The sequence below is a fragment of the Peromyscus californicus genome, unplaced genomic scaffold (genome assembly GCF_007827085.1).
Source record: "Peromyscus californicus insignis strain IS unplaced genomic scaffold, ASM782708v3 Scaffold_14__1_contigs__length_90479793_seg_1, whole genome shotgun sequence".
In the NCBI taxonomy this organism is placed as follows: domain Eukaryota; kingdom Metazoa; phylum Chordata; class Mammalia; order Rodentia; family Cricetidae; genus Peromyscus; species Peromyscus californicus.
This window is the reverse complement of record NW_026294435.1, coordinates 8,563,180-8,588,881: the sequence shown is the minus strand read 5'-3', so window position 1 is coordinate 8,588,881 and position 25,702 is coordinate 8,563,180.

Here is a 25,702-nt window from a genome sequence, read left to right as displayed (position 1 = left end):
GGAAGAAGAAAGGTATATAAGGTGTGAAAACCAGGAACTAGAGCTGGTTAAGCTTTTAGGCTTTTAGCAGCAGTTCAGCTGAGATTCATTCTGGATGAGGACTCAGAAGCTTCCAGTCTGAGGAAACAGGATCAGCTGAGGAATTGGCAAGGTGAGGTGGCTGTGACTTGTTCTGTTTCTCTGATGTTCCAGCATTCACCCCAATACCTGGCTCCAGGTTTTTTTTTATTGATAAGAACTTCTAACAATTCGTGCTACGCTAGATTTTAAAAAAGAGGATGAGAGACAGAGAAAAACACAGGTCAGCTCTCAGAGCCTGTAGCATCCTGAGGCATCATAGGAACAGAAGGCAGCGAAGGCCAAAAGGAAAGGATGGGTAGGTCACTTGAGCCTTGGCAATGGGGCCATGCACACATCGAAGATTTGGACTTCATGGAAAATTCCTAGAAAGTTGAAAAACCATAGAAATGTAAACTTACCCTATGCAATTCTGAAATAATTTTCTAAAATATTTCTAAAACTATCACACAAAGTTGAAAAGGTAAATAGTTAGAAGATGAATGATAGAGAAGTATCCTTAAAGTACAGTACTGAACTAAGAATCATTTTTTATCTATCACATAGATACCAGTGGAGAGAAGCAGAAGCACAAAAAGATCAAACGCAGGGCTTTGAGATGTGACAAGGGTGACATTTAAAGTCAGTGTAGAGCAAATGTTTATCAATAAAATACGATGCCACACCTGGACAGTCACCTGGAAGACAAAATTGGGATGATACCTCGTATATATGTGGATAAAAGACATTAATTTCATATAAGAGTATGTTTGAGCATCTTTTCCGTCATGGAGAAGTCAAGCTGCAGGAAGAATAAGAATTTCTATATCAGATTTAATTCACCAAACACTGGAATCATCCAAAATGCCATTCTCTTGGTGAGCAGATGAAGAACTGAAGTAAGGCTCTAGTATGAAGGCCACAGAACAAAAGAAATGAGCTTTAGTTATATGATTTGGATAAATCCCAAATGTAAGCTGAAAGTGAGTCAAGTCCAGGTTTCTCCTGTACAATTCCACTGATATGTCGTACTGGAACGACAACATTATAAACAGAGGAAACAGAACAGGGATGAACAAAGACAGAGGAAACAATGGAAAGGGTAGAATAGTTTTCTTTTTTGCTACAAATTCACAGAAGCTCAAACCCAGAAAAATTTAGGGTATGTAAATTATATTGCAGTAAATCTGATTTAAAATGCTAATGTGCCTTATTAAGCATAAAAATATTAGAAGTCAAATTTGAAATTTTGTCTTATATCAATTAAGAAGGCCTTTATGTTAAAAATGCAAATTAAAAAAATAGAATGAAAATTTACATAAGTAGAAACACCATTAAAATGTCAAAATACAAGTTATATCACAGAAAAATATATTTTGTTTAATAGAAAGCATGTTCTATGAATTGCTAAGGGAAGTAGGCAACAAAGATAGTAAATAACATAAAAATATGTTTCACAGAAAGTGGTTCAAAATTAAGCAATTTAAGATAACTGGTATCTAAAACAAGAGACCTCAAATTAACACTTCATCCTACATTCACCTACAGTTCTTCACATATAGTACTAATGAAAATACAAAACACAGCCTGGAGTAAGACTGAAGACAGTGATCACACATTTTGTGCAGAAGTGAAAGCCTGTGCAGCTATGGAGGATACTGTTTAATATAGCACATCAAAGCTACAAATCAATATTAATATTAATATAACTAGAGAATCTAACTTATCTTCAAGAATTTATTAGTTTTAACACAACTATATGTTCATGCAATGAAATTATGAAGAAACAGGCTCCTAGGCGATGGTTTCAGTGGTGACAGTAGCTTTCTTTGGTACTTATCATTTGTTATCCCCAATAAACCTATGTCAGAAACTAAATCATTTCTTACAACCTCTTCTTCAGGAATGTCCTACTGTTTCACTTTACAAATGAGGAGCAAATACAGAAAGATGGCCAACTGTTCCTAGAGTTAGCAAACTGTTGAGAGGGATTTATAACCAGACTACCCTACAAAACCACTACAAACTACAATAATAATATAGATAGCTAATCACTTAGGGTAGACTTTTTGCTAAGAATGAAGAGCTTGTCTTGTACTTGCAACAGAGGATTGACCAAAGCAACTTAAGTGTGAAAGGCTTTGGTTTGGCTCGGAATTTGAGAGCACAGTCAATCTCAGCAGGAAAGGCATGTGGGCAGGAGCATGAGAGAACTGGTGGTATTGCAGCCAGAGACAGGAAGGAGAGAACAATGAACGCTCATCCTCAGCTAACTTCTACCTTGTTATCCATTCCATGTCCCTGCCCATTTAGCACTACTGCCTACATGAAGGTGGGCTTGCCACCTCAGTTAACCTAATTTTGACAGTTCCTCACAGGCATTTTCAGAGCCTTTGTCTTCTAGATGATTCTTAAATCCTGTATAATTAACAATGCTATAAGCATCACAGAACCTGTCTGTGATGGCAACCTTTACATCAAATTTAACACAATTTAGTGTCATCTGAGAGGAGGGAAGCCAAATTGAGAAAATGCTTCCATAAAATGAGGGTGTTGGCAAGCCTGTAGAGAATTTTCCTAATTAGTGATTCATCACAGAGGGTTCAGCCCTTTTTGGGTGGACACCACTGGGCTGATGATGCTGGTTTTATAAGACAGCAGGCTGAACAAACCAGGAGGAGCAAGCCAGTAAGCCACATTTTCCACCACATCTGCACCAGCTCCTGTGGTGATATTGTGTCCCCCAATATATTGTGTATCTTAATAAACTTATCTGGGGTCAGAGAACAGAATAGCTGCTAGACAGACATAGAGGTCAGAAAATGGTGGCACACACACCTTTAATCCTGTCACTTGGGAGGCAGAAATCCATCTGGATCTCTGAGTTCAAAACCACACTGGAAACAGCCAGGCAATGTGACTCACGCCTTTAATCCCAGGAAGTGATGGCAGGAAGCAGAAAGGTATATAAGGCATGAGGACCAGAAACAAGAAGCTTTTGGTCTGGTTAAGCTTTTAAGCTTTTAGCAGCAGTTCAGCTGAGATCCATTCAGATGAGGACACAGAGGCTTCCAGTCTGAGGAAATGGGATGGCTGAGGAATTGGCAAGGTGAGGTGGCTGTGGCCTGTTCTGTCTCTCTGATCTTCCAGCATTCACCCCAATACCTGGCTCCAGGTTTGTTTTTATTATTAAGACCCTTTAAGATTCGTGCCACAAGCTCCTTCTATCAGGTTCCTGCCCTTTTTGAGGTCCTTCCTTGGCTTCTCTCAACGGACTGTAATTAAGGATATGTAAGCCAAATGAACTCTTTCCTCCTGAACTTGCCTTTGGTCATGATGCCCTAAGACACTGTCACACATAAATATTGGAAGAATTTCAAAATGTCCCTACCGGTGTGAAAGGAAAGATACACATGCATGTGGTGTCCTGTGTTACAACTTGTAGAAATGGGAGTGGACAACAATCACATCTGCATTTTCCCTGAAGTATACTGAATTATTTCTCCAGGGAATGTGATACTCTCATAGACACATTTACTTCTGAGTAGAAGCAGAAGGAAGGTGCACAGACAGGCAGAGTCCTGGAGCTGAGACAAAGGACTTTCATGATTCCTTTGTAGTATTCTTAAGACTGAATTAGATAGCATGAATGAAATGTCTGATCTGGAATTAAACAAATGAAGAGAAATTAATATTTATTCAAAAACACCATGAAAATGAATGGCACTTACATCGGAGCTCTTCCTGGGAAGGAGGGCATCTACATGACAGGAATCTTCTCCAACTGTCTTCTTGACAGTAAAAAATAATCACACATGTTCTCAGTGAGCCTCATCACATGTTGTGTGATCTCTTTATAATAGGCATCTGATTCAAGCTCAGTTGTTCAGAAATTACCATGTATGACTTTCAGACTCAAGTGACTAACAGAGTCAGGATGAAAGGAGAGACTTAGCAGTAGCAAAAACTGAAAAATCAAAGTAATAATAACATTCACTAAAAAGATCACAGGTATCTTAAAGAGTTTTAAGATAAAATCTGTAATTGCTAGTGTTTATCCATGTGTTAATTTTACTATGCAAATACTAGAAAGATGACTAAGTAAATGGTTGTCCTATCATGAAGAAACTCAAAGACTAGTCACAAATAAGGTCATAAACCCAAGAACTGTGATGGCGGCAGTAATCACCACTACCCTTACAGCTCAGTGTAAAAAAAATACCAGAGTGGAGGCATAATTTAGAGTCATAAAAAAGGTTAAGCAATTTAGTGAACTTTGCACAATCAAGATAGTGTGTATAGGAAAGGCTTCAAAGGGAACACCATAATCAGGTAGATTCACGACACACTCAAAAGGAGTAAATCATTTTAGGATAAAAAGGACTGGATGGAAAAGCACACAGCCATAGGAAGACAGCACAAGGCTGTCTGTTCAAATATAAGGCTAACACATAACTTAATGAACATGTGCATTAACAAGTTCAGCTTTGGCAAAGCAAGTGTTGTCAATAACTCACCACCTAACAATTAGGCTATAAGCTTGGATTAATCTAATTTACTTGGTAAAGTTGTTCAGCTAGTCCATACAAGATATTTTTATTTGTCTAAAGAGTTTGTTAGGAACACTCTTAAACTGTGAATCCAACTAAATTATAAGATCATTATATTTAACTTAAAATTATTATTACATTAAATTATCAGTATTATTATTTTAAAACATAAATAGTTATAAACTTAATAACATACACCAGAAGTCAATGTCAAAAAAGCAAAATTATTTTTTAAAGAGTATTGAAAAATATATATAAATAATTTTTCTATTCATTTGTGAAATTTAGATATGAATAAATAAAAAGCAATGGTAGAATTCTCCAATACTTCAGCATTTTTATCTTTTCTTTATAACCTATTTCTAGAGTAGATACATACACATTTTTCAGAAATCATAACTAAAATATTGCACTTAAATTTCTTTCTACCAAATATAAAGTAAATACATGTCACTCACAATACTTCACCAAATCATTCCTTACAAAGTTTGAACCCTGTAGAAATACTCATGAGGTCTTGAGTTCATTGGATTAATTCTAAAATTGAAGGTCAAGTATTATAGTATTCAGGCTGCCACTTATTACCAGTCTATTGTGGACACCGAGGAGCCTACATTATTTTTCTGTTGAAAATGGGCAGCCTATTTCAAAATCTAGATGCTGTGGGATGGTCTGTATGTCAAATGTGTTGTTCTCATTGGTCAATAAATAAAACACTGATTGGCCAGTAGCCAGGCAGGAAGTATAGGCGGGACTAACAGAGAGGAGAATTGAGAGAACAGGAAGGCAGAGGGAGTCAACTGCCAGCCACCGCCATGACAAGCAGCATGTGAAGATGCCGGTAAGCCACGAGCCACGTGGCAAGGTACAGATTTATAGATATGGATTAATTTAAGATGTAAGAACTAGATAGCTGGAAGCCTGAGCCATTAGGCCAAACAGTTTAAATAATATAAGTGTCTGTGTGTTTATTTTATAAATGGGCTAAGGGACTGCCGGGGCTTGCCAGGACTGGGAGAGAAAACTCTCCAGCTACATCTAGAAGACCCAATGATGCCTTACAAGTAAATGCAGTATCATAGTTCAGTAAGTTCTAACATACTTGTGTGAGTTTATGAAGTCCTTATGATGTAATAAGGTAAGAATTATCTCCTTTTATCTGTAGATTTTATCTTTGCTGCCACAGAGACTTCGCTGCAGTTTAAGATATTTTCTACCTTTCTCTTTAATTTTGGGTTTTCGTCTGAAAGTAGAAACAATGCTTTAATCATCACTTCCCCAGGTAGGTAACTTTTTAGCTTTTCCCCCATTTTGGGGTCCCCAATTTCATATCTGAAGTATAACTTGCCACTTCTAATGATCAAAAACATTCTCTCTACATGTTGGCATTGATGCAAAGCACGCTGAGGGTAGCAAAACCACATCTGCCCACTGGGGAGCTCAGAAAAATTTTGTTACAATGCTGAGTTTAAGGTACCCCCACTGATTTTGAATCAAAGCTCAGCAATGTTTAACAAAAAAAGGGAACTTTTATCTAGCATTTTAAGTTTTCCTTTTAAAGGAAATGGGGAGATTATTTAGTATGCTCCGTTTTCTGTTCTTATATTAGAATAAAAGACACACAGGAATAAATACTGAATTTGGTCATTTAAGCATTTACTGACCATTTCAATTTTAAACATTTAAACTTAAATAAAGCTTTGAAGTACAGGCCATATATTCTAAAGTCAGATTCATCTACAAAACTTGGTATTTAGGACCACTTTAAATCTGACAGTTTAAGATCTGTTAGAGCAGTTTTCTGAAAGTCCCACAGCTAAGGCACTGACCCATTCACAGTGTGATTAGCAGAGACTTACAGCTGTCACATTACAGAAAAAAATTGCTGATTTTCATAGAAATTTTTCACTCAGAGAAATGAGAAATGATGCGATAGGAAACCGTGACTGCTGTCTTCATCTCTTGCCTTTCTTGCCCATATACATACTGTTCAATGCACTTTTTCTTTTCTATTAAAAACAACTAAGCAATGGTCTTTCCAATTCTTGTTAATGATAAATTCTCCATTTTCCCTTTCAATTCATGAATAAAAATCATTAATTCCAAAAGGAAATTACTATTTATTTTCTAAGTCCAATTCTTTTAACTAGCCTATATCTTATTCAAATTGATGAAGATGAGCAGAAATTGTAGTTTATTGGACAAAGTTAACAAAAGCTTTAGTGTTGCTAAAACATAACTATGAGGCAGTAGATTGAGCTGCAGTTTTGATTATTGGATTATAAAGACATATAGAAGTATAAATCAGTTCCTTGATATAGCTATGTCTCAAATGATGGTCATATATATAACTTGTGTTCTTTCAAAATTAATTTTAATTTTAAATCTTTAATTAATAAATTTAATTAAAATTTAATTACATCACTTCCTCCCTAAACTTTCCTCCTTCTAGGCTCTTGCATGTCCCCTCCAATTCCTCTCATATCCCCCACTCTAGTAGACAGCTTCATCTTCTTTTATATTTATAGGTATACATGTGCACTGATATATAAACACAACTTACTGAGTCCATTTTTGTTGTACTTATATATGGTTTCATGGTTGACCACTTTGTGTCAGATAACCAGTCACAGGGTTCATCCCTGGGAGAGACTATTTCTCCCTCTCTTAGGAGTCACTAGTTGCTTGTAGTTCATTGTCTAGGGATGGGGTTCAGTGAGATTTCTGAGTTAGCATGTCAACTGACACTGCCCTTATTTGGGTCTTGTTTATGCTGAAATTTTTAAGAGAGACAATCTCACAGCATAGTTCCTGAAATTCTGCCTCTCACAATCTGCCTGCCCCATTTTTCTCAGTGTTCCCTGAGCCATAACTGCAGGGACTATGAGGTAGATGTATCCACTGGGGCTGGAGTCTTCCTGATCTACTGTTCTCTACACTGTGTTCAGTTGTGGTTTTCTATGATGGTCTCCATTTGCAAAAAAAGATAAGCTTCGCCGGGCGGTGGTGGCGCACGCCTTTAATCCCAGCACTCGGGAGGCAGAGCCAGGCGAATCTCTGTGAGTTCGAGGCCAGCCTGGGCTACCAAGTGAGTTCCAGGAAAGGCGCAAAGCTACACAGAGAAACCTGTCTCAAAAAAAAAAAAAAGATAAGCTTCTTTGATAAGGGTTGGCAGCTATGCTTACCTGTGGATAATATGATAAGGTTCAGTATATAGTTAGAAATTTTACTGGTATGGCAAGGTGGTAGTAGGAGATTCAGTGTTCTAGCCCCGAGTAAGTATTCTTAGTGTATATGAGTGTGGGTTAATGGTAAAGTGTAAAGAAACAATTGTGGCAGTATTTCACATTGCATGATATATGTAAAGAAATATACAGATGTATGTATGTCATAAACTCTGATACTGTGTGGCCCCAGGCTAATTAATCCCAGATGAAATATCTCTAGTGAGTCTATAAAAGCAAGCATGGCCTGGTCAGGTGACCAAAAATAACACAGAAGATTCTCAAGAAGCGAAAGTGCGCATCTCTCCGTCTTCTGTAATTATCTCTTTGGCATGATAGATACAAGGTGGCTCCCAGAGGAAAAAGAATAATTCCCTGAGCATGTAATCAGAGCTGGCCAGCATGAGCAAGTGCTACACAGTTCTTTTATCTCTTCTGTAATGACACAAATTGCATTGTTAAATACAGCCAATGTGACCTCTGTTCTGAGACTGTACTTTCAGAGGTTGCTGGTTGCTAATTTTGTGAACTTGCCTTTCAAATCAATTACCTGTGCTTGGGCCACCAAGCTCAAATGTAATTAAAGTTAAAATCAAACTTTGATCCTCTACTATTCAGTGCTACTCTCAAGACCTGAATTTACTGCATTAGTTAAACTGAAGTGTGTTGTTAATTATATGAGTATTACATGGTTAAAAGGGATCACTGTTCAGTTTCAACTGTAATCACCAAGTGCCTATTTGACACTCAGATGAAAGAGAGGTAAGCATTCCTCAGGGTACATTTAAAACAGCTTTTACAACCTTGTACTTGAACCCTAAGTCTACAAGTATTTTATGCTTGGTTTAATTTTTATAACTGAATAGCATCTTGTTCTTCAAATGGCCATCCATCTTGATTTTTGAGAAGGGGTTCCTCATTGTCTTAGAACTCACTAACTAAGAAGCTAAGATAGCTGGCCAGTGAGTCCAGGTGAGTCTCCACCACCCTAATCTTGGGATTATAATAATGCACCATGAAGTCTGGCTTTTTAACATGGGATCTGAAGATCAAACTCAGGCCCTCATTCTTGGGATGCATGCACTGTACTGTCTAAGCTATTTCCTCAGCCCAGCCAATTATACATATGTACATACACACACACACACACACACACACACACACACACACACACACACACACATATATACACACAGAGACATATATATATACATACATATGTGTGTTTACATTTTATACATCTATTTTTTATATGTGTATAATGTTTGACTGCATATGTGTACCATGCATATTCCTCATGCCCATGGAGGCCAGAAGAAGACATCATATGGGTTCAGGAAATTGAACCAAAGTTCAATATTAGGAAGTGCTCTTAACCATTGAGCCAGCTCTCTAGCACCATATTTTTAATATAAATATGGTCTAAAATTACAGGATATATTTTATGTTAATCTTATTTTTATTTGTTCAATATACAAGTATGTCAATGTATGACTGAATAAACTATAAGGCTCCCTCATTGACTAACCCAGTTTTCCATGCGACTTGGTCTTTTTCAAAGCAGAGGATCCTGCTTAAAGGAGAATGTTGCAAAATTCAAGTTCTCAGTAGACTATATGAAGAAAAAAAATATTAAAAATGGCCTTGCAAACTTAAAATTGGCATTTTAACATTACTTTTGTGCATTTTCAATTGCTTTATTTGCAATCATTTGGTTCTTCTGTTTGAAATTATGGAAAGCAGAAAAAATATGTATTTTCTCTCTGATATAAAATATTGATTGACACATTGGTCTAAAATTTTAGCCTGTCCTATAATTTCCTGAACTCTACTGGTCTAATCTCATGCACAACTTTTCTTGGTACATAATGTTCACTAAATCCCATTGAATGATTCTTTAATTAAAAAATATGCTGAAAATAGCACAGTGTGAAATCTAAAGATTTATCATATATTTGAGCTATATGACCTTGGGCAAATTATGTAACTTCTTTGGACTTCAAACCATTGTCTATCGATAATACCTTCTCCCAGAACTGCTTTCAAAATATAAAACAACACAAATCATGCAGAGTGTGGTCCTACATAGAAAGTGATGTAGGACTTTTATTAGATGTTTCCTCAATTTGTCCACACTGGTAAGTAAGCAGCAACAGCTCAGCCAGAATGGCATTTATAGTACAATTTATCTCGCTTATTTAATGTATACTGTATGTTTAATCAAAACTACCATAAGATGGCAGGTCATAAAGTCATAGGTTTGTTCATAATTTAAAAAATGGATGAAGCCAACAGTCACTACTGTGAAATTTCTATAAACATGTAGAGCTATATAGAATATAAGAAAGGTTTATAATGATTGTTACTCATTCCTTGATATTTTGTCTAGAAAAGTATCACACATAGAGAAATGACTCAAGGTGATAAAGAAAGACTATTTCAAAATTGTATGATACTATTTCAGGAATTTAGGATGAGCCGCATAAGTTCTCAATAAGTCATTTAAGCCTACTCTCTCCCAGTATCTTCTACCTGCAGAAATTCTCAGTATTGTAGGATTACCAAGAACTCTCAAGCCACAATATGCTTAGACATGGCTCCTCTGAAAACACATTCGTGTCTCCCAGTTTCATAGATCCGTCCATTACTGATTGGAATGTCTCTGTATCCTAGATGTTATTAGGACCAATTTGACTGGCTTAGCATAACACAACACAAGATTCTGTCTTGGCCAGAGGCTCATCCAGGCTTACATGAGACAACTCTCAAAAAATTGTGAATCATGAGCTGTAATTAACTCAGAAATCAATCGTAACAGACAAATCTAGGAGTAACAACAAAAGTCATTTTAATGACAACAATAATGAATTGCAAACATGTACCTTTATCCTTTATACTGATCTAGAATGTGCAGTGGGTGTCTGTTATTGTTTGTTTTTGCTTTTTTGGGGGGCCCACCACCCAGCTCCCAAATAAATCACATATGGAGGCTTATTCTTAATTATGAATGCCTGGTCTTAGCTTGGCTTGTTGCTAGCCAGCTTTTCTTAACTTAAATTATCCCACCTACCTTTTACCTCTGGGCTTTTCCTTTTCTATTCCTGTATACCTTTCTTTGTTTCTTACTCCGTGGCTGGCTGTGTAGCTGGGTGGCTGTCCCCTTGCATCCTCCTCCTTCTCTGGCTCCTCCTCCTTTCCCTTCCAGATTTCTCCTTCTATTTATTCTTTCTGCCTGCCAGCCCACCTATTCTTTCTCCTGCCTTGCTATTGGCTGCTCAGTTCTTTATTTGATCATCAGGTGTTTTAGACAGGCACAGTAACACAGCTTCACAGAGTTAAACAAATGCAACATAAACAAAAGTAACACACCTTAAAATAATATTCTTCAACAGGTGTTGTTTAAATTTTCAGCATTGCTGTGGAGGAATTAATATCTGTTTTATATTTTAGAGGATTGAAGAGAAGCAATAACATATTAAACACTGATCCCCAAACAACAGAGCAAGGATGTGGCAGAGCTGAGACTCCAACCAATAGTATTTTGGCTTCTGATCTGTGCTCAAAACAGTCATTGCGGCTGTCCATGAGACTGCTTTTAAAAGTGTCAAACAAGTTTGATTTTAAAGCTCTGGTCACTATAACAAAAGGCAAAATGTCTTGGACTCTTCTGGCTTAGAAGAAACCTAAAGGCAGAACTTCGTTTTCTGAAAGTCCAGGTCCAGGTGAGTAACAAACTGCAAGTCAAGCCTGCCGGCTATCCCTAAGACAGACACTATCTCTGAATGCCAGTGGTGGAAGGGAGAGCCAGCTTCGGTGCTGCCAAGGAGGAGATGGTTGAATATAAAAGGGATGCAGCTTTCCACTTGGAAATGCTTGCCCCTTCTTCCAAACAGAGTGTGTGATTACTTGGCTAAAAAATCAGAGACCTGTAAATTATAATAATTGATTGAGTGTGACCACAAGCTCTGCCAACATTCTTGAAGTCTTCTTCAGGCTTCATAACAAAACACATATAACAATGGCTGGGCACAACGCTGACGCTCACAGTGTATTTTTTCTGAATCAGACGTTCAGGAAGACACAGTTCATCCTGTGAAACTGTACTATACTCCTTGGAGTTCCATGTTTTGATAGAAAGACATGAAAACAAATATTACCTCTCAGTCTTACAAAACTGACTCAGCTACCTAGTATTAGCATAAGCATATTTGAATAGATGCTATGTTGTTGGGCATAGTTTGCTAGACCAATGCTCTTGTGAAATGAAGCTGATCGTCTTTACATGATGACTTAATATGTTCACCTCCAATCTTTCAAAACTTATTTGTCACTGTTGTTACTCAAAAAAACACTTTTACCTTTTATTGTGTGCTTGAGAACCAGAGAGATATGTGAGGGTACATGTGCAAATGTGCAGATGTTTTTATGCATGTTCTGTGGTGTGGGCATGCACATTACAGAGCGAGAAAGCCAGAGGACAACCTTTAGGCCACCCCTACCTCCATTTCCCATTGCTGTGGAGGGACAGACAGGGCTGTTTGTCACAGCATGTAGCTTTTATGTAAGTTCTGAGGTACAAACATAGCTTGTTGGGCTTGCCTAGAAAGAACCTGGACCCAGGAACCATCTCTGTTATGCTGAAATAGTACTTTTAAAACAAGAAAAACTCTCTCAAATATACTAGAAAGATGGAGGACATATCATCTCCAAAGATGGCTAATTGCTATATTAATGATTTTACTGAAATCACACAGGGGATATGTGATCACAGATATGGATGTTTAGTCTAAATTCAGTCACATACGGCAATTCATAAAGAGTTTTGGGGAACTATCTATATCAAAACTGACATAAGAAGTGAGCTGCAATAATGTGAATAAACAAATTTCTTGAAGCAATACATATTGCAACTACTCCACAGTCATGTATCTCTTAGTATCATTTCTTGATTTCATTACCATAGCCCAGACACCAATGTTTTTGCAATTTCTTCATAAATTTATTATTTCTTTAACAAGTGCAAAAGCATATAAAACATCATGCTTAGGTTACTTTTTTGTTTTACTTCACCCATACATATTTGTAATCAATATGCTTTTCTTTGCTAATGAGCTCTTCTATTACATGTGCAACTACATCCAACAAAAAACCTTGCACAACTAACAATGGGTAGAAAGGATCTTTCTTTCCCTCAAAATCAAACACAAAATAATGTTATTTTAACTTAAAATATAATTCTCTTTATTTTAGAGAACAACTGTGTAGACTATTAGTAGAATAAAGTAAGAAACTAAGCAGGGGGCCATCTCCAGCTGCTTTGATTTCTCCATAAATCACAAATGAAAAACCACTTTTGAAAGACACAGTTCAAAATGTACCTTAGCATTTTGTAGAGGAATATCACAAAAGCTGCTCTCTACCTGTTAAATTCTAACAGATGTACCTTTGCCAGTGAAAGGAAAATAAACTTTCAGATATGCATAGGCATGCTTGTCCGCCTTCCAAATAAGAGTGTGTGATTGCTTGGCTAACAAATCAGGGACCTATAAAGCAGAATAATTGATTGAGTGTGACCACAGGCTCTGCCAACATTTTTGAAGCCTTCTTCAGGCTCCATAACAAAACACATATAACAATGGCTGGGCACAACGCTAACACTCACAATTAGGTTTCACGTACTAACTGAGAACTGCAACCTTCTGGTTTAATTTTACAGTTCAGCTCTGCCAGATGGAGTAGGAAGAAAATAACACGCGTAATTAAAATCAATGAAGTTATATCAACCTCAAACACATATACAAAAGGAAAGAAAAAATTTAAGGGAATAAATTCCAATCATATGTCCCCCACACCTGTAGTCCAGTTTAAAAATCTATAGATATAAACTTGGGAGCCTCGGACAAATCTCAGGTAGGATGTAAAGTACTTCTGATGACTCATACCAGGAAAGCACATTAAAATGGAAGCAATGATTAGGGCAAGAGTCCTGTACTAACTGATGGCGCAAAACAGAAAGTAGTGAAACAATAATAGGAACTCGCAGTGCTAAAGTTGAAGTCAGGAAACGAGTGAACCATGGCAAGAAAAGGTAAGCTGAACACTAGTGGGCACAGCACGCCAGGAGACACCAGAAGGCTCTTCGTTCTTCCTAGGGAGAGGATTTACATACAGAGCAAGGTCTCTCTCTGAATCACTCAAAGTGTGGTATGGATTCACAAATGAAGAGTAACAGCTAGAAAAGCAACCTGTTCTTACATGTATCAGATAGCAAGACGATAGCACAATGAGAGAAATCAGCACACCAATATGAATAGACTTTATATCTACACGAAATCATATTTATTTTAATCAGCATTTGAAAAAGGTTTTGAGTTCAAAGGAAGTACACATTTTATCCTGCTCATTACATGCAATATTTTTTTCTAAGTGTTTTTCTAAAATTTCTTTGAAATGGTCATAGAGGCATATTTAATCACAGTCAATGCCAGTGGCTGATGAAAATGGTGTGGAGTTCACGAAAAACCAGGAACTGGTCAAAGGTAAGACAGTCTCAAACTAACAGAACAGAGTATAAAATGGTGGGTTGGGAACAATTACACAAAGACACCAGGCTGCATTTGTTTGGAAGCATTACAAAGACCAAACATCATGGGAAAACTGACACTAGAAAATAGAAATTAGAAGATAAACTAAATCAAATGAACCTAACAATTTAGGATCCAGAAATGGAACACATGTAAGCCTATGGCTGTAGAGGAGCAACTTTGAGTAAGTCGAAAAACCGCAGCACACTTGCAAACAAACAGAAGCACCTATCTACTCATCCATTTGTCTATAATAAGGAAATTAAGAGTGCCTAGAAACACATTTCATGGATATTTTAAAGATCTCTATTCCCAGTGTAAAACACCAAAATATAAGCCCGATTAAAGATTACTCAGAAGATTTTCAGAGTATATCAGCAAATATATATATTTATGCAGATAGTTTTAGAGCTTCAGAGGGAAACAACAGAGAACAAACACAGAAAATAGAGCGTTCTGCTGAGCTGAAGGAAAGCAGGACTGCAGAAATGCAGAGTCTCCATCAAGCAAGATAAATTAAAACAAATAAATGAGCCCAAAACAAAGCAAAACAAAATAAACCTCCTATCCAAGCATGGCCACACACTGAAGGAGAACCCTGCACAGCAGACTGCCTGCTGGACTCTACCTTAGGCAAAAACCACACCCAGAACCCTGTTTTCACTGAGTGATCCTTTGCTAAGCAGGATGAAAAGTTAAAGTGGCTGCTTTCTGACTCAGGCAAAAAAACAGCAGCTATTGACTTTCCAGGCATAATTTTTAAGAGGAGGTCTGGGTTAAAATAGGCTAGGCGGTGGTGGCGCACACCTTTAATCCCAGCACTCGGGAGGCAGAGCCAGGCAGATCTCTGTGAGTTCAAGGCCAGCCTGGGCTACCAAGTGAGTTCCAGGAAAGGTGCAAAGCCACACAGAGAAACCCTGTCTCGAAAAACCAAAAAAAAAAAAAAAAAAAAAAATAGGCTAAGATGTGGTGGTAAAGAAGATAGAAGATGAGGGAAAAGAGGAAGAGACAAAAGAAAAGAGGCTAGGGTATTCATCCTTGGGGGACAAAGGACTGCCTCTGGATGGATGTGGCACTTAGGCAAAGGATGGTTTATAAAGGTAAAGGGGGAAAACCACATATTGGGATGAAGTGTTTAATTTTAATTGGGCATATTATTTAGGTGAGCCAAAGGGGACTTCTGATTGTTGGACTTCAGTACTTTGATAGCTGGACCGTGGTAACAGGCCTCAGGAGGAGGAAGTGGCCAAATAAGGGAATATACCTTGATGGTTAGCTTTAGAACCGTGCTCATTGCATGAGTCGGCTGTTTGAAACCTGGGGCCTATGCAGGGTCACTTGGCTCGGCCTGGGAGGAGGGGACTGGACCTGCCTGGACTGAGTCTACCAGGTTGATCTCAGTCCACAGGGGAGGCTTTGCCCTGGAGGAGGTGGGAATGGGGGGTGGGCTGGGGGGAAGGTGATGGGGGCGGGAAGCGGGAGAACAAGGGAATCCGTGGCTGATATGTAGAACTGAATTGTATTGCAAAATAAAAATAAAAAAATTTAAAAAAAAAGAAATATAATCTAATGGATTTAGCAAAGAAGAGGGAATTGGGGAGAATGGCCAGAGCGATATGCTCCAGTGGGAGTAGTGTCTCTTCCCATATTCTCCTTAAAATAGTAGACATTAGCTAGATTAGGTAGCACTAGCAGTAAAAAACAAAAACACTTGGACAGTTTAATGTTACCCATACAACAGTATTCAGAGAACATGGGTTCTGAGGGTAGGATATCACACACAGACATCCCAAAGATAAAGATGACAAACTCACCATGAGATACATCAGAGACACTCACTTGCCCTAAGGCGTACTGTGGGGTTAAGCACTAGGAAATGCTGTTAAGCTCTGCTAAACGCACTTGAGAGAATGACTTTTATTTAAGCATCCTTTAATGACTTTTTCCTTGGGAATGAGTGAAATCATCTGGGAAGATGTTTTTTGGTCTCTGACTAGCAATGGATAGAACCTTTTCTTATTCCTGGAAGCCTGAAGTAAGGAATTTTCATGGCAGCCCCATTGTTTCTCACATTTCATGACAACCAAGAGAGCATGCCATCTTCCAGAACCACTGCAACAGCCCGAACTCCTGCTGCAGGAGGTAGTCCTCTAGTCATGACCACTCCAGATGATCACACAGACCTTGACAGCAGCACTCTAGGCAAGGAAAGGGGTATAATATTAGGTGATCTCCAACCATTCTCAGACAGGAGGAATGCTTCCTCAGTAGGACTTGGGATTGGTCTGAGTACAAACATTGTCATTGATTTCAATGTGAGGTCTGTGGCTAGTGTATTGGAAACTGTTCTGTGACTGGTTGGAAAAGGTCATTCATGTGCATGTCACACGCATACCACACAGCCCTGGATACCATATCCTGAGAAACTACAGAGATTAGCCTAACCCAGGAGATGAAGAATGAATAAAGGACATACGTATAGACAGAAGTGCAGAAAAGCCGTCATGTGGAAGGTTTCACCTGTAGCCAAAATCTCAGCAAGTTTAATTTATACATTTGAATCAAGGAGGCAGGTTCATTGAAAGAGGAGGGAGGGATTTCAAATCTCTGTGGGTGGTCTCTCTAGGGCAACAGCCTGAGGCTGGAAATCTGTCTAAGAAGGAAGCTGTTTCTATATGCTGTCAACATTTCAACTGGAGCAGCATTTCACCTGGGGGAGGAATTGGTCCTTGACATGGCTGTGCTCATGGCAACAATATACATCCAATGAGGACTTCATCTGATTTCCACACCTGGCTATAGAACCAGGCTGTTTGTCTCACTTTTTTAAAAAAGTGTCTGTGGGGCACATAGATGTGTGTACGTATGCAGCATGCTTGCCCACATAGGATCATGTGGAGGCCAAGGCTGACATCTGAATATCTTTCTCAATCTCTTCTCCTCCCTTATTTCCTTCTTTTCTTCTTTCATTTGTTCTTTTCTTTCTTTCTTACTTTTTCTTTGTTAGGGTCTCATTGAACCTGTAGTTCACCATTTGGGCTAAGAAGGCTGGTCAGAGAGCCTGTAGGACCCACCATGTCAAGCAGCAGGGTTAGAAACACATGCTTCCGCATATGAGGGTTTTGTTTGGTTTTGCTTAAAAACAAAAAAGCAGCTTTTAGGGATCCAGACTCAAATCTTCAGCCTGCACTCAGAGTATTCACTGACTGAGCTCCTCCCAAAGCACCAGCTTATTTTAAATTCAGCTGCTCAATACCTACTTGTCATGCCCCTTGGTATTACGTTAGGCCCGACAGTCTTCTACCAAATGGTCTTTTCTTGCCTACTTCAGAAGAACCAGGGTCAGAGAGTGGAGAACCAGAATAGGAGAGATGAAGCATAAATAAGGAAAGCTATGATGGAACCAATGTGAAGGACCAATAGCTGAGTTCATGAGAAGATTTCATGTATTGTGCTAAGCCTTAAAAGTTAAGGGTCCTTATACTCAAGGCTTATTGCTAAAACACTAGTTCACTGATAATGTTCATTGTTCTTACTGGTGCATGCTAGAGAAAGTTGAAACTTTTAGTAGCTGTCAAGTACAGGGCCATTGGCAATCAAAGACGAGAAGATGTTGTAGTCTGAATGTAACTCACCCCCATAATCTTATAGGGAGTGGCACAATTAGGAGGTGTGGATTTGTTGGAGGGGGTATGACCTTGTTGGGGTAAGTGTGTCACTATCACAGCAGGCTTTGAGGTTTCCTATGCTCAGGATATTGCCAAGTGTGTCAGTTGATTTCCTGTTGCCCAAAAGATGTAGGACTCTCTGTTTCAGCACCATGTCTACATGAATGCTGCCATGTTTCCTGCCATGATGATAATGGACTGAACCTCTAAAACTTTAAGCTGCCACCTCAATTAAATGTTTTCCTTTAAAAGTGTTGCTGAGGTCATGGTGTCTCTTCACAGCAATAAAAACCCTAAAACAGAAGTTGGTACCAGGAGTGGGGTAGTGCTGTGATAGGCCTGAGCATGTTGTTTGGAGTAATATGGACTTTGAGAGTGTGGGTTAGGAAAGCAATGGGGTAGCTTAAGCACTGCTTAATGGGTCACAAGGAACATGGAAGACAGTGGTGGTAAGGGTGATTTGATGAACTGTGGCGATCAAGAAGTTTCAGAGGGGAAGAATGTTAGTATGTGGCCTTGAGACTGGATTTGTGATATTTTAGTGAAGAAAGTGGCTGCCTTTTGCCCTTATCCAAAGAATCTGCCTGAGGCTAAAGAGTTTTAGATTAATTTCATTGGCAGAAGAAATCTCAAAACAGTCTAGTATAAACTGTTGTGTGGATATTTGTGGTAACTCTAATGAAGATTTATAATGAAAAGAAGTAAGCTGAGCATAGTAAATTACAAAATGTAAATTTCGAGGAGGAAAAAGCATCAGGAAATGGAATAGAGCTAAGTAAGTCTTGTGTTCAAGGAGATAAGTGATTTAAGAAATGGAAAATAGGGAGTGGTGACCTCAGGGCAAGATCCCACCCCACTAAGTTTCCCAACTTGTGAAAAGGAACTAAAGAAAAGCATAGAACTAGGTGTTGTGGGGCATACCTTTCCTGGCACTGGAAAGACAGAGGCTGTTAGATCTCTGAATATGAGGTCAGCCTGGTCTACAGAGCAAGTTTTAGGACAGACAAGCTTAGACAGTAAAGAGCATAAAGTTGGTAAAGATGTAATTGAACAAGGAATCATGTTTCAGCCCCATAAGCAGTATAACTTGGCAGCTTTGGCCACTTTGTTCTGGCTTAGAGTTAAGGATAGAAGAAATGGGTCGTGGAATTTGACTTCATACCTAAAGAAAGTTACTGAGGTCAGGTATTTGTCAGGAGTGTCCCTGAATGGAGGTCTAGTGGAGAAGCCATTGCTTGAAGCTGTAAAGTTGAAACCTGGATTTCCTTGGATAACTCAAGATGTTAGAGATTCCAGAGTCACAGGATACCTGCCAAAGAGAGCTGCTAACAGGGAGTGGAAACAACCCAAGAGAGAGAATTGTGTTGCAGTTAACAAGGCTGAACCACAGTTGGAGATCTGAAGAGTATTTCAACATCAGGCAGGAAGATGCAGAGTTTGGAATTGGCCTAGCTAGTTTTCGGTCTTGCTTTGGTCCAGTATTTCACTATGCTCTCTTTCCTATGTTTTGAAATGGTAATATATATCCTGTGCCATTATATGTTGTGAATATGTGATCTGATATTTTACTATGATTTTACAGGGATTACAGTTAAGAGATTGTGTGATTCTCAGAAGAGACTTCAAACTTTGGATTTTTAAATATTGTTGAGACTGTTATAGACTATGGGGACTTTAAAAGTTGGACTAAATGCATTTTTTTCATTATGATATTGTTACAAGTTTATGGGGGCCAGGGAGTAGAATGTGGTAGTTTGAATGTAATTGGTCCCATAATCTCATAGGGAGTGGCACTATTAAGAGATATGGTTTTATTGGAGTGGGTGTGGTCTTCTTGGAAGAAGTGTGGCACTATGGGGGCAGTCTTTGATGTTTCCTATGCTCATGATACCATACAGTGTGACAATCAAGTTCCTGTTGCCTGCAAGATGTAGGTTCTCAGCTCTAGCACCACACCTGCCTGCAAGCCACCATGCTCCTGGACAGGATGATAATGAACTAAATCTCTAAAACTGTAACCTCAATGAAATGTTTTCCTTTTTACGAGTTGCTAAAGTCATGGTGTCTCTTCACAACCATAAAAACCCTAAGTAAGACAGAAGATAGCCCTGCAACTGAAGTATTTAGCATTGTAAGTCTCTGGTTTCAAAAACCAAGAGTTATAATTCTCTAGTGTAATGGCCTGGAGCACAGCCTCCAAGGCTGTCAGCTGAGCCCTGAAGTCTTATGAACTCAAACCCAACAACTGCCTATGGTAGAGGTGCTAATACCTGTGTATCCATAATCCTCATTGTATTTGGTCTCCTCCATGGCATGTGCATCAATACACATGGCAGAAATTGCCAGACAATGCTTCTTTAACCTGTTACCTGAATGTAGCCTACGTCACCTCTCACTCTCTCAAGCAAGTTACTTGTCATGTTTAACTTCAAAGGAGTGGAAATTGAAGAGCCAAAGCACCTCACCCCAGCTTGAAACAGGCCTGAGTTTCAAAATTCTCAGCACTGCTGACATAGGTCTCAGGTCAAAGTCGGGATGTTTGAAGAGCCATCTGGTAACAACTGATTAACCATAGAATGCCCCAGTGCTGGAGGTAACCTATAAAGTTTGACAAGCAACTGGTTAAAACTACAAAGTAAGATAACACAGAAATTCTGGAAAGCCCCTAAAATCTGAGCCAATCAGAATTGTACCCGTATTATCACCCCTAAATGATGTAACCTTATGGTTTTTGCCTTTAAAAACTGAGCTTGCAGAGGGGCGGGCACCTCCTCGAGCCTCCGTTGTGTCTGGGGTGCTTGACCAAAGTCCCTGCTGCAGCTTGAATTGAAATAAACCTTGCTTCTGCATTTCGGTGAGTTCGTGTCTCTGGTGGTCTCTTTGGGGGTCTTGCGCCCAGGGCACAACAGAAATAACATATAAGACTGAATATATTTGATTAGTAGAAAAATTGAGGAAGCAAAATTTGTATTATATTCTTCCCAATACCTTTTTTTCTAAGAGAGATAATGCAAAAGTTCCACCTCATCAAGGTAACAAAGTTAAGGTTGAGTCTCCAGATAATATATATTAGATTCATCACTGAAAGTAACAAAACAAAAATGCATGTGTAGAGTAACACAAAGTTCATTTACACAGGTAGAGTTTGTGATGGTTGTTTATGCTAAAACTGTGTTCTAAATATAATAGCAAATATTAAAAATGTTCATATGTTTATGTATTAATTTATTAACTTTAACAATTTTAAAATAGTTAAAAAACATTTCAATCTTTAAGATACTACTCAAATTCAGTGAAATATTTTATGTAACATTTTCATATAAAATTGCACTTAACTAAAAATGTTACAGTTCATCTTTGGCATTGAAGTGCCTCTGTCAACACTATTCTAAAATAGTTTGAACTTTGATAAAGTTTCAATGTATTAACTTTAACCATAAATGAAATTCTAAGTGGTTGCCAAGAATGATAGATATCAGTAAGTCACATTTTTTTATCTTACAGTGACTATAATATTAGTATTTATTTTATATCTACTGTTTAAATATAGGTAAATATAGTGATACAGGAACCAGTGATAAAATTTGCATCTAAAGAAAATTAAACTGTAACAAACTTACCAAGAAATGAAGCAAAGAGCTGTGGCCACATATCTAGGGAGTAACATATAAACCAAAATACTTTTTCTTGGCTTATTTGAAGAATTCAAATGTTATTAAAATGTGTAACAAAAATGTGCTAAATGGATGCTGTTAATAGTAAAGTAGCAAGTTAATTACTTCAAAATTGAAACAGCACAATCCTTTGAGGGGAAAATTATCTCTGGCAACAAGATCAGCTCTTGCTGACAATAATGAGGAGTATAAAAGAGAGGCTATATTCATTATTTTTTTTGTCTCTGTGATAAAATAACATGAGCAAGGCAACTTTTAAATGAAGAGTTTATTTTGACATACGATTCCAGAGGGAGATTCCATAATGGCAGGGAAGTGTGGCAGCAGGCAGTTGGAGCAGGAAGCTGAGATATCAGACCTTCAACCACAGGCATGAAGCAGACAGAGCCAACTAGAGGTGGGACAAGACTATAACAACTCCAAACCCTTCCCCTGAGACATATTTCCTTCAGCAAGTACACACCTCTTAAAGGTAGTAAAGTGTCCCCAAATAGTGTCATCAATTAAGGACCAAGTATTCAAATACCTGAACCTCTGCAAGATACTTCTCATTTAATCCATCACAAATGATATTACAAATTGTGAATGCTGTAATGATTCCCTTGCCTAAACCCTAAAGTTAAGCAAGAATAGAGAAGCAGGATTTGTATCTGGGAGGAGTTGATGAAGTGAATATGATCAATACTGTGTTTCATAAATTCCTCAAGAATTAATGGAAAATATTTTTGCAAAGAATGTATGTAGGAAAAGGTTAGGCAAAGGCCAATAAAACCAGAACAGGTATTGATTTATGCATATTAGGGGAATTGCAAGTAAATTTTAAATGCTTAAGAAGAGATTTGCAATATTATAAAAAGCTATACACCACCAGGAAGACATAATATATAAGAATATTTGAGTATTTCTTTTTACTGTTTCAGGACATAGAAGACCACTGTGATAAAAACAAGCATGAAAAAACTCTCAGAAATGAGTGGGTCAGAGCTAGAAGAATGTCTCTTAGCCATTCCTCCATTCTTGTTACCAAGACCCCTTTTCATCTGAGAAATATTTGTACATCCCTGGATATGCAAAATAGGCATATAGATAAAATATTTCTTTACAATAAGTCATAAAGAAATTCAAAATACTTCTCTGGTCTATCATCAGTGATGAAAGCAAGTTATTGTATAATTGAGATGTATGTGCTTATTTATTTTTACATAAAGGATTATATCCTGGATGAATATTTGATGTTGCATAATGCAGAGCAGCATAAATACATTTCAGAGATAACTGATACTTTAACTTTTAATTGTAAATGTTGAGAGCACTTCTTTACATAAATACATAGTGTAATATGACAGAAGTATATTTAGGGCTGCTTGGGAAATTGTTTTAATCTCAAGCCAAAATTGAGTTAACAATTTTAATAGAACTCATCATCCACTCATACAATAATTTTTAAAATAAAAAATTTTAATACTATTTAATTTAGAGATGTACTAAATTGGTATTACTGAAGAATGGTAGAAAAAAATTAAAATGTTTACCATAGTTATGTCATTATGTTTTTGTAAAAACAGAAGTTATTATATATAGTCAGAGCACTGAAATTCACAGCATAGAGTAGTCTAGATTGAGCAAAGTGTTTCCAGAAGCATCAGTCGGTGCTGTGTATCATTCCTGAATGGGCATCACAGAGTGCACATGTGTGTGTTCACAACCAAAGCTGCAGCTAAGTCCCGTGAAGCAATAGAGGTCAGTGCTGCCACAAACACAGATTTCTTACTGCTTCACTTTGCAATTCAGAACCCTTTAATTATCCTCACTCCCACATTCAGTTACACTCCCCGATGGGTGTCAGCCTATAGTTGAGGCCTATAGTTAAGGAAGCTAGAGCTAAATTCATGACACAGTGATGCTTCCTCCTTCCCATGAACATCATGTATTCATGCTTATGCTATCAATTTAGAGAGGCATCCTTTTGCAGTTTCCAATGATCAGATGATTAATTCACTCCTCTCTTTTTATTAGTTGTGCTGTCTTATTTCCAACATGGTTAAATTATGAAGCTGCTTCCCTATTCAGAAGGTTTTTCACTTTACTTTTTACCTAAACACCTTGAAATTGACTCAAAATATGTCAGTCCCATGATCCTCAACCTTTCCCATTGGTTATTATACATAATTTCTCCTGTTAGTGCTGCTGTATTGCTGGCTGCCCACAGGGAAGAAATGACAAAAGGAGAGGGGATTAGAGAGGAGGAGAAGGAAATGGGAGGATGGAACAAGAGATGGAAACAAAGGACAGCAGATAGAGCAAAGCCAACCACCAAGCACACCTCAAACACTGGATGTGTAGAGAACTGTAGATGATCATTAAACACTAGCAATGAAAGAGAAGCAGTAAATACACACTTGATATTTTGTTAAACATTCTCCTTGAACTCTTAATCTTCATAATTAAAAGTAAAGCATTAGTGGCCTTACTATCAAAAGCCTACTTAAATATGAAATGCAATGTTTTAAAGGCATTATGGACGAATTATGGTATTTATTAAATTATTTTTTGCAATAAATAAATACAAACAAAGACTAGCAAATATAAAGTTTATCAAAATCTTTAAAATTGTATCAACAATCCCAATGTAATTATCTATTTGCATTCATATTTTATAATCTGGTCTGTATTTTGTAAGAACTAACTCAAAGTCTCAAATACATTTGGGTTATAATTTATTCTGATAGGATTTTACATTAAAATTACCTTTTGGTACTTTCCACTTCATAAGAATACTCCACAGTTTACTCACTTGTAAGTTTTTTTTACTTATAAAACATAATAGGAAATATCAAAAAAGTTAGTATACAATAAATTCATAAAAAATGAATGCTTATGTAGATTACAATATCAACCACCTACCATACAAACTTATCAAGCTTAAAAAAGTGAATATAATGATATTTTTTCTCCAAAGCAATTTGCCCATTAAAGCCACAAAATAGTCTAAATACAATACATGTATTAGACTTAACATAAACATAAACACATACATACACTCTGATTACCATTGGGCTTCTTATTTAGACATGAGTGATGTAAAATCATGGTTTTATTCTTCTGTGAAACATCACAGAAGACCTACACTAAGGCCATCCCTGTCATAAGGACCTCCTCAGCATCTGGACACAGTTTCTTGGTCTACATGTACTGAAAAAGCATCTGCATTCATGAGAAAGGGAGTCTAACTGCAGGCACCAGGAAGCTTCATATAAGATATCCTTTTAATTTATGTGTGTGTGCTGGAGTGTGTGTATAAGATAATTTCCTAAAGCAACCTACTCTAAGAGATAAACACCCGAGACTAACACCTGAGATATCCTTGTCTTTTTCCACTGTCTTTGCTCTGGTTATCTCAGAAAGCCACTGTTTTGAATTTGGATTAAATTTCCACTCACCCCAAACAACAAAAGAACTGTGGAAGATCTCATCTTTCCTGATCTTAAGTTGTACTACAAAGCTACAGTAATAAAAGCAGGATGGTATTGGCATAAAAACAAACATGTTGATCAGTGAAATCAAATTGAGCACTCAGACACAAACCCACACAACTATGGACACCTGACTTTTGATAAAGAAGCCAGAAATACACAATGGAAAAAAGAAAGCAAATCATGTTGGTCTAACTGGATGTTGGCATGTAGAGAATGCAAACAGATACATACCTATCACCCTGCAGAAAACCCAACTCCAATGTATCAAGGTTCTCAGCATAAAACCAAATACACTGAACCTGCTAGAAAAGAAACTGGGCAATAGTCTTGAACTTATGAGCATAGGAAAGGACATTCTGAACAGAACACCATTAATGCAGGCTCTACTAAGGTTAACAATCAATAAATAGGGCCTCATGAAACTGAAAGGCTTCCATAAGTCAAAGGACACTGTTAATCAAAGAAGCAG